General features: G+C 41.4%; 1 protein-coding gene and 1 long non-coding RNA gene across 4 annotated transcripts in view; both read left to right on the forward strand.

Moving 5' to 3' along the window:
* The window catches only part of LOC116068147, a 17,135-nt gene extending 11,834 nt beyond the window's left edge, over nucleotides 1-5,301 (forward strand). For both annotated transcript variants that reach the window (XR_004109455.1, XR_004109454.1), the window contains one exon: nucleotides 5,046-5,301. This is a non-coding gene — a long non-coding RNA (uncharacterized LOC116068147). The remainder of the gene's footprint in view (nucleotides 1-5,045) is intronic.
* Nucleotides 1-11,573, forward strand: part of Ttc28 (tetratricopeptide repeat domain 28) — a 436,243-nt gene that overhangs the window by 68,057 nt on the left and 356,613 nt on the right. The gene's annotated exons all lie outside the window — the stretch shown is intronic.

Below are 11,573 nucleotides of genomic sequence, written 5' to 3' on the forward strand. Positions count from 1 at the left end.
TTTTGCAAAAGCTCTGGAAATAGACAGTGATGTGTATTTCACACCACTGAGAATTGTTCCTCTGGGCTCCAAAATTGTATCACAGAAGCTTGCCCCATTTTAAAAGAAAATTAAAGGCAAATTTAATGGGTGGCTGATATGTTTTCCTTGTAGACATAGACTGCAGTGTCCCCAGTAACTGACCTGATTGTAGTTTTTCTTCATTTTATCTCATTTATTAACTAAACCTTTTTCTTATTTTTTATATCTGTTTATTAAGCTCAGGTTATCAGAAACAATACAGAAATTTGTTCCTGTTAATAAGTAAAAATTGTTCTTAGTAATGAAAATTATGGATTATTGTGATAAGGAATTGTCTCACATAAATGTTGAGGTTTCTGCATATCGTAGACTTTAATGTAATTAGATGTGTCCTACCTATATTATGCATTATTTCAAAAGAAAAAACAAATCTGCATATCAAGGAAAAATCGTACCCACATTATGCTGCTTCTGCTAAGTTTGTGTGATTATTTTCTCTCTGTAATGATATGTCCTTTGTAATAACACTGGGTAAGGACGTGTGACCCAGGGATGGACACAGTGAGCTGAAAGCATCAGTGGTTGAATCCTAGCAGCAAATGGTAGAGCAGAGGATCCAAGACGCAGACAGCCCATGGCAGATGTGCAGGTCGTCATGGTGACTGTTCCTTCCTGGGATCGTCTTTCACACTTGCAGGCTCTCTGAAGGACTTAAGAGAAGATGAACAAAAGTTTTTTTTAGTGCTCCTATGTATATTCTTTGGAGAGAGGTCTGAATTAATGTATTCAAGAACACACACAAAATCTTAGTATTGGATGCATGAAGTTGATAAAATTTCAAAAAATAAAAAATCAGACAAGCTGGGTGTGGTAATTTTGCCTATAATCTTAGGACATGGAAAACTGAGGCAAGGGATGACTGGGAGTTTGAGGCCAGTCTGGGTTACAGAGTGAGCTCCTATGTCAGAGGGACAGTACAGGATTGGGGATCGGTTCAGCTGGGAGGTGCTTGCCTAGCATGCACAAAGCCCAGGCTTGATCTTCAGCATGGCAGAAAAGCAAATGTGGCAGTTCATGCCTGTGATAGCAGCCCTTGGGAAATAGAACCAGGAGAATCAGGAGTTCAGAATCATCCTTGGTGACCTTGGGCAGTTTGAGGCCAATATCAGCTGCATGATGCATTACCTAAAACAATAAACAAAACCAAAAATAAGGGACAACAGTCTAGCCAAGGATTTAAACTGATTTCTTTCAAAAGCCAGGAGGGTACTGTAGAGCTGTCTGTCGCTGCTTAGGTACAGTTAGTTAATTAGTTAACATTTCTGCTAATTGGGCGAAGGACTATTTCTCCTGCAGTTCATCAGAATTGAGATCTCCATGCTCTACTTGTATTTCTAGCTCATTGTTCCTTGAGAAGCCCGGGAGCTGACCCTTCTTTACAAGCCCAGATATGCAAGAAAGCCAAAATCTTGTGTGTACTCTATGTGACTCATGTATGTCTCTGTGTGTATGTGTGTGTGCATCTGGGAGCCAGAGGCTTCTTCCTGTCACTCTGAATCTACTCCTGTGGAGGCAGGAGTGCTCCCTGCACCAGGAGTTTGCCTGTGTTTGTTTTTACTTTTCTGGCAAGATTGGAAGCCAGCAACCTGCAGTGATTGTCCTACCTCTGCCCCTCCTTGGTCCTGGGGCTGTAGGCATGCTCAGAATGTCTCGCATGTCACATGGTGCTGGGATATGAACTCCAGGCTTAGTATGAACTTACTGTTGTAGTACTTCACTAACTGTCGAAAGCTTTAGGTTTAATCCTTATGAAGCACAACAGAACAAAAGGAAGCAGACGAGCAAAGCTATACCATTCAGCTACATGTGGTGGCACAAAATTGGTACTCCGAGTATTTGGGGGATGTGAACAGGATTGGGGCTTCAGAATGAGCTGACAGTGAGATTTAGTCTAACCTGAGCTACATGAGGCTCTGACTCAAAACAGACACCATTCCTCCCCTCAAAATCTCCAACCAAACCCCAAAACCCACATAAACAAAACCCAAACAAACAAAAGGGCTTCTTTCTCTTTTAAATAGTACTTAATAGGTCTAGTTGTGTAGTATAGGGAAAACTTACTTTTCCAATAAACAAAAGTCTTAGAAAAAGGGGACCCTGTCTTAAAAACAGAAAAATAAAATTATATGGAGTGACATCACATTGCATACTTCACATCCCTGTTCATGATCTGTCTACCAGTGGCAATGAAGATGTGTTGTATTCTAAATAAGCAGGTTTCCCAGGGTCTTCTTGTCTTATCAAACTCAATCCATAGCTATAAATGCAAAAACGGAAAAAACAAAGGCAGGCATCTTTATTAGTGAAGCATCATTTCTATAAATAAATAATTGGCTTCTGAAAACATGGTCAGGATGGCTATTCTCGTACTGATGTTTATCATGACTTTTCAGTTTGTCACACATGATTTCACACCCTCAGGCAGCAACATTGGCCATGTCTAGGATGGATAGTGCTTTGAGCAGCACAGGCTGGCCTTGAACTCTCCTCCTTTACCTTCTGAGTTCTGGGGTTATAGTTTATGCACATCAGACCTCTTTGATAGACATTAATCATACTTTCTATTACAAACTGAATATGTATATTATATAGAGAGTTCTAGGATGTATGTTTGTATATCTAATAAAAATCTTCATTGTTTTTATCTCTGTTGCTAAGCTTTAGCATAATTAAGTAATTTTCTTCCCTTCTAAAAAATTTGAAACATGAACTTTGATAGCCTTAGGGATGACATTAAACCTTGAACTACTGACTCCTCCCCCTGTCCTAGATTCTGGGGTTGCAGGCATATACCACATGCTCATCTTAGCATTTTAAAAATTACATTTCTGTAATACCCAACTTTTTTTTAAAAGCAATTTGCTAGAGAAAGGGGTTGTTTTGTCTTATAATTCCAGGTTATAGTTCACTCTATTTAGTTAGTTAGTTAGTTATTTTATGTATGTGAGTACACTATCACTGTCTTCAGACACATCAGAAGAGGGCATCAGATCCCCATTGCAGATGGTTGTTGGGAATTGAACTCAGAACCTCCGGAAGAGCAGTCAGTGCTCTCAACTGCTGAGCCATCTCTCCAGCCTAATACCCAACGTTTAAAAGCAAAGATAATTTACTAATTTTTCTAACATTCATAAAACATTTTACTTTGGAAGAAAATCCAGTGTACCATAAAACTTAGTCTTTGATCAAAATGTTTATCTCTTTTGGAAGGGTATATTTTAGGATTTAACTTAGAGCCTTGGGCAGAGTAGCTAAAATGTTCTACCATTGAGCTACATTCCTTGCCCACATTTACTTCATAGGACTAAGTGAAGGTACAATCCTCATGTTCACAGTGAATCTCTTTGTCAGTCTTAGTTCTGTCGTAGAAACAGTAACCCTTGAGGACTGTGCCCACACAGCTGACACAAGTGAATGCTGAGGAGCCAGGGCTTCCTGAGCTTCTCTGTACACAATTTATTACTTAACAATGAGTCCCACCCATTTAAGAAGTTGCCACGGGGCTGGAGAGATGGCTCAGCAGTTAAGAGCACCGGCTGCTCATCCAGAGGTTCTGAGTTCAAGTCCTAGCAACCACATGGTGGCTCACAACCATCTATAATGAGATCGATCGGATGCCTTCTTCTGACATACTCACATAAAATAAATAAATAAAAAGAAATTGCCTGATTTATGATTTTTATCAGAGGAAATTGTATGTATTGAGGATAGAGGTAGATCACTGACATGTGTGACCTTAATATTGCTCTGGTTCCCAGCTGCACAGTGTTCTGTTTCTAACTGTGTGAGCTTAGTTGTGTGCATAAGTGAAAACTGTGACTTGAGCCAAATCAGTGAGGCAAAGGTATTGACTCTAGGCTTGGGTGAGTGAAAACAAAACAAAGGGAGGAACCTGTAAGCCCGTTCTGAGTAAATTTGAAAGGATTCCCTCTGGCTTTAGGAGAGCATGCCTCCACCCCCTGCTGAGTTGGCCCTTCCTGCTTTTTATCCTTTATCTGTATCCAATTTCTATTTGGTTTTGTGAAGAAAGAAAGTTATTATAAAATGCACATGAAAGCAGTGATTAGTTGTAATTCTCATCAGAGTAGGGGATCCCCTCCCCCACTGTGGCAGTCTGCAAATGGTTAAACTTGATGAAATACTAATGAAGAATTACAGAGTTATTTGTTTGACTTTGCCACTTGGGACACTAGCAAATGAGACAATTCATCTCAGTGTGAGCTGGTCTTATTTCTTAAAAGAAAATTAATTAATGCAGTTTGTCTTCTTCCCATATCTCTTTTATAGCCCTTTTATTATACCTTCACTTTCTTGCTTTTCTCTTTTCCCCCTGAAAATAACTGCTTTTCAAGGCTTCCTTCCCTCTTTCAACCTGATAAGTAAAAAGCAATTTTCCTTGGTGCGAATGAGTATTTGTAATTTTAGTACACTTTAGACAAGACATCTGTACAGGATCCCATGGGGGAGATGTCTACACTGAAGAATATCACTGCACCAAAGTCTCTTAAGGTGTTTTAATCAATTTTCTCTTAGAGTTGTCTTTATTAGTCTTTGTTTTCCTATTGTGAACTGGGTGAGCATGGAGTGTGTCTCCCAGAAGCTGGCGCTCAAATCCATCAGTGATGAGTCTGGTTCACTACCTCTGCTTTCTGTATAACGATTCCTGTGATTTTAGGCTGTATCTGAGTGGTTTCTGAAGAACAGAGGGCTGTTTTCTATAATTTTAGCAGTTACAACCAGAAACACCATTTCTTTTCATGAAATGACTAGAGCATTTGTTACTAAATCTCTTAAAAAATATGTGTATATACACATATATATATTGCCCATGGTGTGGACTTCTCATTTTAAAGGTAGAATAACTATATACTCATTTTCTTTCTCTTTTGATACTCATCTGAAAAAAAAAAGACTTCAGAAAATCTAACTTTTAAATCATTTGTAACGTTTTTTCCACCCTGCAGACTCAGCAAGAAATCATTTAGAGAAGAATAAGATTATTATCAGTCATCTCCCATGCCAACGTTGTATAAAAAGTTTTAATCATGCTGGCAAGAACATGAAGAATTGGCAAGAATATATTTAAAGTCAACTGAATGAAGAAAGGTCTAAGAAATGCAGGATGGAAGTGAGGTTAGGTAGGAATTAAGCAAATAGTACACGTTAAGACAACAGTCTGTATATTCATACTTAAATAAAAGTTGGGTGAAATCATTTCCACAGATGATTGTGGTTTTTAGATTATTTTACATTAATACAAGAATATTAACGATGTAACAAAGAATGAACTGTTTTTCTTCAGTTGTTGGATGAATTATAGCAATGGAAGAGTTTTAGCTTTTCTAAGAAATTTCATCTCTTAATTTTCTTTATCAGATTAGTATTACCAAGATCATTTAATCTGCTAACATTTAGATCCATTGACTCTATGAAGATTACAAAAATACTCTACACTGTCTGCCCCAGTAGTGATATTTGACAGTTGAAGGGTTGGTAACCTTTAAAATGAAATAACCTTGTCATAATACCATGGCTGAAAACTGACAAGATACTAAAAATATACTGGACTTTAAGGGCCATTCTGTGGAGCTGTTTGCAGATGTTTTTACTAGAGAGATTTACAGATAGTGTGCTGTTAGGTATATGCACTGTCAATCTGAGGCGACAAATCAGACATATAAATCATGTTTGCGGATTCTGAAATAAGAGTCTTGGGCGGCTGGTGTGAGGTGTGAGGCTGGCAGCTGTGGCTCGTGTGCTTTCCTGGCCCACGCCTCAGGTAAGTCTGCTTTGTCGTTCTAGGTTCCTAGGGAAATTGCCCTTTGTGGCCGTGTTCTGAATTTAATGTCTTTATCCGTGACTTTTCTCATTGCTCCCACAAAGTACAGACAGAAGCAGCTTGTGGAAGGAGAGAGCCCTGATTACTTCTCTGGTGCCATGAAGACACCATTACTAAGGCGACTTACAAAAGCAGCGCGGCAGGCAGGAACAGCCTCAGAGCCCTCCCCAGTGTCACACCTCCTTCCAAAGCCCTGTCTCCTAATCCTGTTCATACAGTTGCACAGCTGGGACCAAGTGTTAAGACATAGGAACCTATGGGAGCCCTTCTCTTTCCAACACCACAGGTTCATTTGGGTACGTAGTTGGAGAATAGAGGCTGCCATTGCAGGGAAGGCCCGAGAGAAGGGCATGCGGGAGCTTGCCAGTGTGCACCCACAATCAGGAAGCAGAGGGCATGAATGCTCTGCTTGCTTCTTTCTTTGCATTCCGTCTGGGGATCCATTTAAAGCAGATCTCCCCACTTCAGTTAGCCTGGGGAACCCCTCCTCAGGTGTAAGCTGAGGCTTACCTCCTGCGTGGTGCTACATCTCACCAAGTGTCCATGGGGGAGAGAGGCTTGGTATAGGACCTGCGCAATATGAAGAATGGTAATCACAGGGTGGAACTGAAAGTCTCCGCGGGAAATGTTTGAGGTTCTAAGTCTCTGAGACTTGCAGGGATGATTCAGAGAAGTTTTAAGAATGAAGAAATGATATGTCACAGGGCTGTGATGGATTAATAAAGCTTTCACTGAAATGTGGTAATGATGAGATATTAGCTGAGATATCATAGTGCAAGGAAGAAAGGTATTGCCTCTGTGTGGTGTATGTGTTTGGTACATGTGGTATGTATATGCTTGTGTATGTGGTATGTGCGTGCATGTGTGTTGTATGTTTCTCTTTGTATATGTACATGTGTGGTGCTGGTGGTATGTCTGTTGACGTTTGTATGTGTGGTAGTGATGGTAGTAGTAGTAGTAGTAGCAGCAGCGCGCGTGTGTGTGTGTGTGTGTGTGTGTGTGTGTATCAGAGACTGAGTTTCACTGTCTTTCTCTATTGCGTTTCATCTTATTGAGACAGGGTCTCTCACTGAAGGGGAAGCCTGTCATTTCTGCTAGACTACCTGAGCAGTAAACCGCAGGGATCTGTCTCCCCATCCCTTCCCTTTTGCTGGGATATAGATCTGTGTCCCTTCGGTGGGTTTTCAGTGGGTGCTGGAGATCTCCCCATCCATGAAAGCTGACTTGTATAACACTGTTTCTCAGTGTCCACAGGAGATTGATGTCACAACCCACTTACTGTACCCAAGGCTTCATGTGTTCAAGTCCCTTCTGTAAAATGGAGTAGTGTTTGCATGTAAATGACACATCTCTTCACATTGATGGTGTGTGGACCTGTGTGTACATGTGTGGTCTCTGATAATTCCTTCACCTTTCCCAGTCTTGATTTTTCATGTGTGATATGGCAATGTATATTCATGGCGTATTTAGATTGTCTTTGTTTTATATACATATGTGTATTTGTGTATATATGTATAGCTGTGTGTATCCATATATGTATTTGTATATACATGAACAGCTGTATATATCCATGTCTATTTGTGTGTACATGTACATCTGTGTGTATACATATGTGTATTTGTATATACATGTACAGCTGTATGATCATTCACTTCAATTTATCTTTCTATGTGTTAATTTTTTATATTTAAGATGGAAATATTTACTCATATAGGTTATGTAGTTCAAAGTGTGTATCATATGCATACATGGTACAGGTACAATTTACATTGTATCTGGGTGCACCAGGCATGTACCAGGGCACCAGGATCATGTTGTGACAGCCTGTCGGGAACTTGCCTTTTTTGTTCCTGTATGGATCCCCTTCAGGTGTTGTTGTGGTCGGTCCTGTGGTCTCCTTTCACCTCCAAGTGCTTACCGTAGGTCAGCAACAGCCACCTCTTCACAGAGCTGAGCCAGCTGACTTACTGACCGGCAAATCACTGTCACTGCATGCTGCTTGGGCTCTAATTGAAATCCAGTAAGAAATGTAAGTTTTTGCCACAGGGAGGACACCAGTGCTTTAATTTTATGTTGAACAAAGTAAATACTAAGAATTCACTGAGTCAGCAGAGAAAATTATAAACGGAGCATCACTCAAATTTGAAAGATGAGAGTGTTTTGAAAAATGTCATATAAGAAATAATATTTCGGGCTGGTGAGATGGCTCAGCAGGTAAGAGCACTGACTGCTCTTCTGAAGGTCCTGAGTTCAGATCCCAGCAACCACATGGGTGGCTCACAACCACCCGTAATGAGATTGGATGCCCTCTTCTGGTGCGTCTGAAGACAGCTACAGTGTATTGGGCCGGAGCGAGCAGGGCCTTCCTGACTTCAATTCCCAGTGGCCACATGATGGCTCATGGCCATCTGTACACCTACAGTGTTCTCATACACATAAAATAAATAAATTAATTTAAAAAAATAATATTTTACCAGGCAGTGGTGGTGCACACTTTTAATCCCAGCACTTAGGAGTCAGAGGCAGGCAGATTTCTGAGTTCGAGGCCAGCCTGGTCTACAGAGTGAGTTCCAGGACAGCCAGGGCTAAAACTTGGATCTAAAACTCCATTGCTGGAAGGTACAGAGCCCATAGAGATGAAGAGATCCACGGACTTCATTGGTTAGCCCTTCTAGCCAATTTGTAAGCACTAAGTTGGAACAAGTTCAGGAAAATGCCCCACTTGAACTTGTGGCCTCATGAGCATGTGTGCGTATTAATGCATGTGTCTTCACACGCATTAGCACAGTCATGTCTCCCCAAAACAGTGCACGGATGTTTGTCAGAAATCAAGCAGAAGTACAATATTATTCACAGTTGACATCTGCATATGCCCGGATGAAATGAAATCAGGAACTTGAAACACACGTGAACACAGTAATAGCACTGTTCACAATAGCTGATATGCAAGCCAGCTCCGATATCTGTAGTGGATTGTGATATGTACATTCAATGGGGTATTGTATTCAAGTAGAAAAAGAATGGGGTTTTAGTATTTGCTACCACAGAGATGAGTCTCAAAAACATACGCTAAGTAAAAGAATCTAGACACAAAGGGCCGTGTGTTGTGTGATTCCAACTTTTGAGTTGTCCACAGTACATATATCTATGGAGAGGGGAATGTGAAATGACGGATTCTGGGAGCTAAGTGGAGTGGGGAGAAAGTATAGAATGGGTGTGAGTTTTGCCCGTAGAATAACAACCGAGGCTCAGAAGTAGATTGGTTATACCATGTTGTGAATATGCCAACTCCCACTGAATTATTCAGTTTTAAATGATTAATTTTATGTCATATGAATTTTGCCACAGTCTTTTTGAACAGTTGAAGAATAGATGATCGCACATGGTCATTTGTTTGGATAGCCTGCTGTGAGTTGGTTATTGTGTATAAAATTTCCAATTTCTAGCTGTTTTCTGAGAACAATGAGAGGGCGGGAGCAAGCAGTGATACAAGAAAGCATCCGTGGTTCTCTCGATCCTCGATTGACATGGACTCACTTATTAATAGAAGCAGTTCTGAAATTCTGGTGCAGTGTGAGGGACAGTGGAGAAAGGTTGCTGGTGCACTGCCTATGGTGTGCAGGCAGTGCTGCTTGTCAAGTGCACATATGCTAATTCTCTCTTCTCTCCTTCCCACGGGACTGCCTGCCTATGTGACAGAGCTCATTTTATCTACTCTTCCTTACTTTGACCTATTATAGAGCTGACATCATGGTTGAAATCCTTCAGGTTGGGGGTGCAGAAGACACATTGTAGCTCCAAACCAACCTTTAATTGGCTAGAGCTTAGCACTGTTGAATGACACAAGCTTGCTTCCTAGGGCACAGGGGAGAGGGCACCCCTGAATGTCAGCTCAGATTCAGTGTCATCGTCTTAGGACTCCACACAGTGCTTTCCCCCCAGGCAGGTTTCCTGTGCAGTCATTCCTGAGCTCTCCAGTGACTGGTATCTACAGACTTTCTGCTGGTTGTTCACCGGAGAGCAGACACATTTGGGTTATTACAAAGCACAACTTTGCCTAAGTAGGCGCAGCCTTTTATGCACATTTTACCAAGTCTCTTTTCAGTGTGTATTCACGTGTGTTTAATTATTAGCAGTATCTCACCATTGCAGGCGAGTCTGAAACAAACAAGGGAGTGGAGACTGCAGAGGGACAGAGTCAGCGACAGGGACATCTGTGCTGTGTCACTTGTCATGTTGGTTACAGGAACACGAGTTACAAAGAACCCTTTTTAAATGTGCCCATCTTCATGCAGCTCTGGCTTTACGTGAAGTAAATTGTATAATGAGATGCAGTGTCTAATGACGGACAGAATGGATTGCTTCACAGTGGGTGAGGAGTTGGATCTGGACCTGCAGATCCATCTTGCCAGCAGGACAAATTGCCTTAGAAAATAAATTATCTTCAGGGTTCCTCAATCCAGCTTTTAGAAAGTGAGGATGATCTACATGTTCTCTAGCAATGAACTCTTAAAAGAGTAAAGCCTACTACATATGTAGTGAGCTCAAGTAGTGCCTGGCGTGTCATCAGAGGTTTGCATCCTTTTAAGTTAGTGGTTTGAAAATAAGCAGGAGAAATGTTGCCACAGTGCTTCGTGTGTGCAGCTGGGAGCAGCAAACTGCTCTTCCCTTCAGCATGCCCCTCTGGGTTCTCACTGCTGTCTCCAGTCAGCCTGAGTGAAAGCTCCTCCCAGAGCCTCTGGAACCCCAGCCCAGAACTTACTCAGCTTTTCTTTGTATGCAAATGAAGTGCTGGAGAGATGTAAATAAAACATTGACTTAGCAGTCATCAGATTGCTGTGTGCTAGAGCAATGTGCCAGACTGTTTTTGACAAGCAGCAGGGAAGTTTTTTTTTTTTCTTCAGCATGCCAAATACTAATTAATTTTCTGAGCATTTTAAGCTTCCAACTGCATTTTTTCTGTCTTTGTGTCTTTGAGAATGCTGCCAGAAAGTTGATGGTGAAAATATTTACTTTTTTTTTTATAAGATTCATTTATTTTATGTGTATGAGTGTTCTAGCTGCATATACACCTGCTTGCCAGAAGAGGGCATCAGATCTCATTGTAGTGGTGGTAAGCCACTGTTCTCTGGAAATTGAACTCAGGGTCAGGACCTCTTGAAGAGCAGCCGGTGCTCTTATCCACTGAGCCATCCCCAGCCACCTGAAAATATTACCTTTATGGTGAGATTGGATCTATGGCTTAGGTATAGTATAGCTCAGTTATAGCATAGCTCAGTTATAGTGAGGCCAGTTATAGTGGGGCTCAGTTATAGCAGGGCTCAGTTATAGTGGGGCCCAGTTATAGCAGGGCTCAGTTATAGCAGGGCTCAGTTATAGTGAGGCCCAGTTATAGCAGGGCTCAGTTATAGCAGGGCCAGTTATAGTGGGGCTCAGTTATATTGAGGCCAGTTATAGTGAGGCCAGTTATAGCAGGGCCAGTTATAGCAGGGCCCAGTTATAGTGGGGCTCAGTTATAGCAGGGCCCAGTTATAGTGGGGCCCAGTTATAGCAGGGCTCAGTTATAGTGGGGGCTCAGTTATAGCAGGGCTCAGTTATAGCAGGGCTCAGTTATAGCAGGGCTCAGTTATAGTGGGGCTCAGTTATAGCAGGG

This window comes from Mastomys coucha, unplaced genomic scaffold (assembly GCF_008632895.1).
Source record: "Mastomys coucha isolate ucsf_1 unplaced genomic scaffold, UCSF_Mcou_1 pScaffold22, whole genome shotgun sequence".
Taxonomy (NCBI): Eukaryota; Metazoa; Chordata; class Mammalia; order Rodentia; family Muridae; genus Mastomys; species Mastomys coucha.